The 9,001-nt window shown below is 38.0% G+C and overlaps 1 long non-coding RNA gene across 1 annotated transcript; it reads right to left on the bottom strand.

Annotated features, from left to right (window-relative positions):
• Positions 1-3,608: 3,608 nt before the first annotated feature.
• On the bottom strand, positions 3,609-4,675 carry LOC147759416 (uncharacterized). The gene is made up of 2 exons (XR_015331491.1): positions 4,549-4,675; positions 3,609-4,314 (listed from the first exon to the last, which is right to left on the bottom strand). It is a non-coding gene; the product is annotated as an uncharacterized LOC147759416 (long non-coding RNA).
• Positions 4,676-9,001: the final 4,326 nt, after the last annotated feature.

Below are 9,001 nucleotides of genomic sequence, written 5' to 3'. Positions count from 1 at the left end.
CTCTTTGTGCTTGTTGTCAATGTTTTTTAATGATTATAAGATAATTTCTCTGGTGGATCTAGGATTTTCTTTGGATCGGCTGAGAGTTGGGGTGGGGCAAGGTCTTAAGATATGCCGTAGACGAGTGCAATTTACAATAATTTGGTATAATAAAAAAATGAATATTTCACATTCCGCTCGTCATTCAACTTCTGTTCACTTTTTGCAAAGAAAAGATGGGGGCACTCTTAAGTGAAAGGGACGCGTGCCCGCCCCTGGGTCCACCTTTGAATGTTCATCTGCATCTCTCTCTCTCTCTCTCTCTCTTTCTGATATCATACAGATATCATACAGTCATAAAATCCTTAGAAAAATGTGGAGTTCGTTTTTGTGTGCTGTGTTCTTTTTAAAGGATTGAACCATTTTTAACCGTTAATTTTGTTTACAAAATCATTTTTTTCACGCGAAACACAACAAAACATGCTATTTTAGAAACGCATATCACTGCCTAAATCCGTACTGTTTCTGTACACAAGTACTGATGCTTCTTAAATTTCCTTTAATTTTTAAAAACACAAACACTCCCACCTTTCGGTTACAAGTTTTTACGTGCTCGTTTTCCTCGTTTTGTGTGGAAGTTCGTATTGTTAGAATGATTATTCTACTTCTACTCAGGTAACAAAATACTACACTGTTACCTAAAACATGTTTTTTCGCCTTCTTTTACATGTACTTGGTGGTAGAAAAAGAAAATTAAACGAAAAGCAAAAAAGTGTACGACAATGTGACCAATGTCCCCAGTGACATAAATTCTCCGTTCAGCAAACGGCGGCAGTCTGCTCTTCCAGCTGAAATTCAGCACCTTTGACAAGAACGGTAATTCTAATATCTTTTCAAGTTAACAGAGAGGGACGCACCAAATTGCCCCCACCAAAAACTCATTTCATCAATATGGCCTTAAACGCGTAGCATTGTGACAAAACTGAGGGTCTGGGGTAACGCCGATGCTAAGCTGACCCCCCTTCCCGTCCCCCCCGTTTGGCGTTGGGTTTGGGGCCCACTGAAGGGTCCCGAAATTTTTTGGCATTTTACAGGGCGAACGGTGCCATTTGGTACGGTTTAGTACTATAAATCACCTAATCCAATATTTCTAGGTCCAAGAGGAGAATATTAGGCCTACTGTGATTTTTTTCAGAAACCGAAGGGAGGAGGTCAGGACCCCCATGTTTCTCCCTTTAAATCCGCCACTACGTATGGGGCACAGAAAGGAAGCCATCCAATGTAAAGGGAATAGCCTGAAAAAAAAAGAAAAAATGATGAAAATTCAAATAAAGCCTTAGTTTTTGGTGCTAATTTGTTTTTCATAGAATGATAAAATTTTTCCGATATACCGAACATACAGGGGCGGATCCATGATTCCTATTTGAAGGGGGGTTCGCGGATGACAATTAAGCCGACCCCGCACCCCTCCACCCCCCCCCCCCCCCCCAGCTGAAGGGCCCCCTTAAAATTTTGGTATTTTAGAGGGCGACCGGTGCCTTTCTTGGAGGCCTTCGGTTTAGAACTGTATGATTCTGCTAGTCAAAATTCTGATTTCAAGCGGGGACCAGATATCGAAGGGGGGGGGGGGGGGTGAGGACCCTTCTGACCCCCCACCCTTCTTAAAATCAGTCACTGAAATAGAAATGTTATAACATTACTTTGTCCTAACGCCCATTAAAATAACATCTCACGTTGGCAGCGATATTGCAATACGGAGGAGAAAATCGTTCGCAGCTACCGCAATTAATTGCTCCCACTAAATTAATTTTGCTACTCTCGAGCATTCTATGATGAAATGCTTTTGCTTGCCTTTCGTTGCTTTAGCAGACGTTACCCGTCAGCCACTGACAGATCTGTTTGAAAAATCACATTGATATTTAAAGTAAAGATAAATTATCTCTGAAATTATGTAATATTTTAGAACCATGTTCTTGATTTCATTGCTATAGACTCTAGGTCTTAATATCCATCCTATTCCCCCCCCCCACCAAGATCAGCCATATTCTCAGCCAATCAAATCAAGGAGCTTCCCAAGTGCCCGGATGTATGTTGCAGACGACGTGCGGACTGATGGCACTAAACTCTGTCATGATTGCATTTTTCTGCCAGTTTCCTGTCGTAGAAGTCACTTGCATGAGAACTAATTTGGTGTAGAAGGGTGAGAGTAGACAGGGTTTAGACTGAGAGGTTTGATAACAGCTTTTAGAGGTAGGAAATTGAAAAAAAAGTTAATAAGTGATTGTTTCTAGATCTGTTACTAATCTCTGTGGACCGCCACCGGGTCTCGGCGCCGTAACACACATCGTCGTTTCTGTTGCTACTTTTGAATTGATAAACATGTGTATCACACACCAAAAGAAACAGTGGAACTTTCTAAAAAAATTCTAACAAGTAGTTTCAATTTCAATTAGTTTCAATAATTTCAATTGAGCCTTCCATAGTATCTGTGCCATCAACTTTTCGGCTTCCCAGATAAGGGCATTTTCACAATCTTGGTCTCCTTTTTTTACCCACCAAGGGTTAAAAATAGAAGTCATTATTGTGTTGAAATTTGTACTTTCCGTGAAAGTACAGTCCTTGAGGGTATAAGAATTGACAGTTCTGAGATAAAATCCTGTGTATGTATAAAGATATGATTATTTGAAATTTGAAAATCACTTTTATTTAATTTTCCTATGCTTAACCTTGAAGAGTGTGACTTTTAAGGTAATTTAGGTATTGATCTCCAAAAAACTCTTAATTTTACTAAGATGTCTTGCTAGTATTTTATGTGTTTGCAAAAAGAATGTATGACAATATCCAAAAATGAATGATATTTTGTAATTGTCCTGTTTCAGTATTAAATGTCACCCCATGAACATTTTCATTCTGAGATATTCTGAGGACTTCTGGAGCTGCATTCTTGAAAGTTGACAAGCGAAGAAGTTGAAGTTTTGGTAGATGAAGTTGAAAGGAGAAAAAGTATTTTATTTAGTAAATTCTCAACAACAATAACTAATGAGGCGAGGATGAAGGCTTGGCAAGAAATTACTAGGTTTGTGCCCATTTTTTAAATAAAAAGCACTAAAATTGGTGACTTGAATATTGATATATGAATTTTTTTATAATTCTATGCTTCAATTAAGAGGGTGGTCCGGGCATCCGTGGAAAATTTTGATTCCCATTCTTGCATTTTGAGAGGCAAATATTTGTTGATAAAGGTAAGTTTAATACGACGTGAACTATTTGACAAATTTACTCTGCGCAGCCCGGGGCCTTTTAATTTAGGCAGCAAAAATGGAAAAGTGACTGACCTTTGACCTGCTTGTGAGTTTGTTGACCAATCACAACCCTGGATCAGCCACGGTCGGCGGTCATTGTGATGGTTAGAAATACTGTTGAACGTTTTGGAAATGTTAATGATTGTTTCATAGAACAAGTTAATTTTTATTAATGACCTGTTGCAAGCACTACACTCGAGCTTGTTTTTTAGCATAAATAAAAGTAGCTTGTCAACGCCAGTCTGTGAAATAAGCTTTTAAAATTTTTTGGGTTGCCCCCATCCACTTTTGGTTGCCCAAATAAATCGATGAAAATTAACACAAAACTTCCAAGATTCCTTTTTATTTCAGCAGTTAAAGGCTAACATGCACTGTGCAGCTTTAAACAGATTAATTTATGCAAATAAACAGATGCTGAGCAGTTTAATGTTAAAGAACCTCAACAGCAACAATGCAGCATTTGGTAACATGTCTTCCTTCCCACAAACAATTATTTTAAGAACAACTATACATCATCATACATATTGTACAGACACTAGAATATTTTCTAGGAAAAGAAGGCATTCCAAGTCAAGATTTGAAGACAAGCCAGAATGAAGAATATTTTTCAATATATTTACTGCTAGCTAAGTGAAGTAGTATTCTCCATTTCTCTGCCTCTTAGTCTATTAACTTAGTTTCACATGTGGACACATTTATGTATTACATATATATAATTATCATAATAAACAATTAAAGTGCTGCATTTCTTGCCATGTCCATCTCTCATTCATTTTCACCATTACAATAATGATATAAGAGGTACATGACATGTTGGACGGCATGGACAGAGAGTGATTAGAATATAGAGTGTCTGTATATAAAAAGGAATGTCACTATTTTAAACATAATGAAATGCCTGGTTCAGACCAGTCTCTGAAGGACAAAAAATAAAAAACACTGTGTTTACTTCCATCTCCATTTCACCTACTTCATCAAATTAATCTTCATCATTCTCCTTTGAAGTAACCAAAGAATCTGTTACTACATCCTGCTAGAAAAGACAATTATATAATTCAATATAAAATATCATACAGTACCATAAAAAAAAAAAAAAAAAAAAAAAAAAAAAAAAAAAAAAAAATGGAAGACTCCTAATTCTTCTCTTTCCAGAAAAAGTGCTTGTCAATCAATCGTCATCAGAATTTCACTTTTATATTTTATTAAAAAGAAGTTAAAATACTTTAAAGCAGAAAACAAGAACAGGTAGAAAAAAATTGAAACTTACATGTTCTCATTAAAACTTCTGTACGTTCAGATTCTGCCTTCTGCAGCCGATGCAAGCAGTCCGCTAGACACTTTGATTAGCAGGAACCGGCAGCACTCGCGCCGTCGCTTTGACGTGCGGCTCTGAGACTTGTGATTCTTAATGCCATCTAATCGTAGTAAGGTTTTTCATTAGCCGAAAGGTGAAGAATCTCCTTGACAGCATGCTTTGCAGGCTGAGCTATGCTGTCAAAAACAAACCAAGTGCGCCCCGATTGCCGTGACGGTAGAAATCCTCTTTGGTGTTTATCTGTTCAATTTCGGATAATTTCTTTTTCTTTGACATTTCTGGCTCAGCTGTTTGTTAGGGTAACCTTTATCCGGGCTTTGCATCGTCAAAATATTTCAGAAATTTCTCCATGACGAAAGTTGGATAGAGAAACATGCGGTAGAAAGAAGTGCCATAATATTGAAGTAATGTCCGCCACTGTTTAATTTCGACCAATGAAAAGCGGCAAATATGACACTCCCATCCCCCAGGCATTACGTCATCTTCCTGTCTCTATCTGTGACCAGCTATAAATAACTAGATCTAATAATAGCAACGGAGATTCTGCACAAACACGACGAAGTCAGCAGGTCGGTTACTGCGATAGTAAATCTTTTGGAAAACATAATGGTTTAGGTTAAGCTAAATTTTTGTTTTCTGTGTAGATTTTGAGATAGCTTTACTCTTTATGTCCATAAATTATTCAGTTGCCCGACCGGACAACAACTTCGTAATTTTAAGTTGCCCGACATGCACAATTATTCGGTAGGCACTATTATATGGCACTTCAGAGTACATATATGGTTGTAAAAGAAAAATAATTGTAGGATGTGTGCTATTACTATAACTTTTCACTTATAATAAACAGTTATTGGATTTTCCAATATTTATATGTATTAACACATGTTAAGTCAACTCATAGTTAATACTGTTCTTTTTGTTGTGAACATTTGTGCGCGATTGTCACGGTAAAAAGAAATCCCATAGTTTGGAAATAGGTAGACAAAAAATGTCAATACCAAAATGTCTGTCATATTGAAAACGGGACCCTATTTTTATTTGAAGTGCATCTGATCTGTCCATTTTTGAGCGACAATATCGCAATGTCGCGCTCTGGGCAGAACCCTGAATACATGTCTGTAGAGTATATGGATTCTGACACATCTGATAGATACACTGGGTCCATTGAGCATAGTTTGTCCTTTTTGTGGCAAACAATTTGGGCAACATTGCCCTTACTGAGACAAGGTGCATCTCTTGGTCACCAGTGCACCCTGTTCTTATAAATTTTAAAAGAACAGTTTGAAGAAGGCAGTCCCAAAACTGAAATGAAGGAAATTCCCCTCGTCCCCAGGCCTGGAATTCTGAGAAATTTGGCAGCAGAACCTCAGACATAGTCTCAGATACATGTTGGTCACTCATACAGGGCTCTACAAAATCTACTTGCCCGAACTGGAAAATCACTTGCCCGAATTTTACCATACAAAAATGAACAGTGTTTATATCTTTCTTCATTTCAATATTATATTCTGGTGTTTGGGGTTTTTGTTCTGTGAAATATTTGAAATAGTATACTAATATTAGTACCCACTGTCATTCCAGCATAGAATTCATATTGATATCCAAGTTACTGCTTACAGTGCTATAAATGAATGTAACTTAGGGCGTGGCTGTGAAATTGAGTATGTTGTTCCTATGTTAAGTTCCTATTTGTTGTCATTTATAAAGTAGCAGACATGGGATATTTATTTACATATATTGTAGGCATTTTATTTGTATCAAATGTATGTATTATTGTACCACCAGCGTTAGCGCTGGCGGTACACATGGTTTTAGTCCCATCCGGATCGTTCCGCCGGCTCCGTTACTATTGAACTTGAATAGGAAGTCATCATTAGAGTCAATTAACTGTGACCTTAAAATTGACCTTTGACCTACTTTTTACCATGAACTGAACTTTGCAAATTTTGGTTCCCTTTTATCTCCAAAACTGGCAAAAATACGCCTATAGTAACTATTGAACTTGAATAGAAGTCATTAGAGGCAATCTAAGTGTGACCTTGAAATTGACTTTTGGCCTACTTTTCATCATGAATTGAAGTTTACAAATTTTGGTTCCCTTTTATCTCCAAAACTGGCAGAGATAGGTCCATAGTTGCTATTGAACTTGAATAGGGAGTCATATACTGGAAATTTACTGTGACCTTGAAATTGACCTTTGACCTACCTTACTATGAACTGAACTTTGATTGTACCATTTTTAGTTGTATATATTTTTTTTGCATATTTTGAGAATTCTTGTTGAATGCATTTTTTACAGCTTGTCAAGCACAAGACTGGTGGTGGTGTCCCTTTTTTTGTGTGTGTGGGGGTCTATATGATCGCGCTTACCCCAGCTTGTGGTACAATATTCGGACGCGATATCGCCTCTCTGATCCTCTATTTTAAATCATTTAGAGAAAATTCATTATATTTCAATATTTTTATATGATTAAAAACACTGAAAAAAGGCTGGATTCTATTGCTCTGAAGTTCTAAATAATTGTAGTGTGTGGAAAAATCTTCCCAAATTATCAATTGTTCCGTCAAAAATTGCACTGTTCAATATATTTGCATTCTTTTTTAACCTGAAAATGATTAAGCAGTGATCTAAGGTGAGAGAAAACCGTCGTACATATATCTATATCTACATAAAATCAAGCAATACCTATATAGACTTAGACTTAGTTCCTTCCAACGTAGGACATTGGGCGGCAAACTTTTTCCAACTTGTCCGGTCTCTATCTGGGTATATAACAATTCTAAAATTAGTTGGCATATCTGTGAATGCATTGTGATAATTACACTGCTGCAGGGCTTGAGTCTGACACTTATTTTTCAGTTGACCTGTCCAGTCAGGCTTACTGCAGACAAATTTCACTTATCTCCAGCTAATTTCTACTGCCCCCCTCCCCCCCCCCCCAAAAAAAAAAAAAAAAAAAGTGCATTTTTTTCAATATCTAAGCTGGTTCGTTAAGGTGGATATAATGAAGGACAGTTTTGCATCCTGACAGTGCCATTGCCCAATTCCTGCATTGCCCAATTCCTGCTGTCAACCAATGAGAACGTTCAAAAGATATCGAGTTATGTAAGACATTTAAAGCTAACATGGCCGTGATTGTACAAACCGAAAGTGAAGTCTTGATTCACTATTTACGAAGATTTCACGATTTTATTAAATTAAATATCTGTTCTTTTACTTTATTTTGACACTTGCCCGAACAGACAAGCATTCAGGTGAGTGGACTTGCCCGACATCGATGTCTACTTGCCCCGGGCAATCGGGCAATCCTTATTGTCGAGCCCTGCCATAAAACCCACAGCACAAGACTTGTAAAACTCCTACGTATTTGACACCTCATCCCACACCAACTGTGAAACTTCGCTATTCCTTCTTTGGTACCAAAATAAGAAGCTGACTTTGAGAGATGTCAAAGCTTTACATGCCAAAGTAAGCCCTCTTATTGCCCTGTTGAATTGTTTTCCACACAACCACTGCATTGCAGTGGATGCTGCATAAACATCAGACTCTACAATGGCCACCGATGGCCAACAAATCTGCATTGTCCCAAATTTTCCCAAAAGAAGCAAAAATGGCCGACTTACAAAGTTGAACCACGAACGCTGCAGATGTTGGATGTGTTATTTACGGTGAGACTTTAATATTTATGCCTTGAATATGTAATAAAGATCAATACCTTTGTGGTCACATATAGCCTGAACATTCAAACTGTGGTAATTCTTTCTGTTCACAAATGCAGGCTCATTCAACATGGGCGCCATTATCCTTATGTGACTGTGAGTACCATCCACACAGCCGATGACCCCAGGGAATCTGGCAATCCTAAAAAAGCCACACCGGATCGTGGCCTTCTCCCTAGGATCTATCGGGAACTGAATAAATTGATCTTTTCTTCTGCAAAGGGCCAATGACACTTCTCACAACCCTGCACACGGTGCCCTTGTTGACGCCGGTAGTATCACCAACCACTTGGAGATATGAACCACAGGCATAAAGACGCAAATCAATGAGAACTTGCTCTCTCACGGAGAGAGAACAGCTTCTGCCAATAGCAGGCTGCAGTTCCTCTTCCAACATTCCCTCTATCAAATTAATGCCTTCTCTGCCAAAATGAAACCTTGCACGCAGTTCAGAGTCACTATAGCTGTCAAAGTCAAATACCTCTCTTCGAAAATTCCTCTCTCTCCTGTGTCTAGGTGGATTATACTGCTGAGGATTCCTGTGGAACCTCAGCAGGTACGCCATTTTTATCCACTGTATAATTATTTAAACGACCTCCCAGAGACGTATAATGTATAACCGACTGTTTAGCTGATTTATCCACCATATAAAGTTATGGGGCTGTGTAGAATACTGCTCAAGGGA

The sequence above is a fragment of the Lingula anatina genome, chromosome 10, assembly GCF_051362555.1.
Source record: "Lingula anatina isolate TDL-2025a chromosome 10, LinAna3.0, whole genome shotgun sequence".
Taxonomy (NCBI): Eukaryota; Metazoa; Brachiopoda; class Lingulata; order Lingulida; family Lingulidae; genus Lingula; species Lingula anatina.
This window is presented reverse-complemented; position numbering and strand designations above follow the sequence as displayed.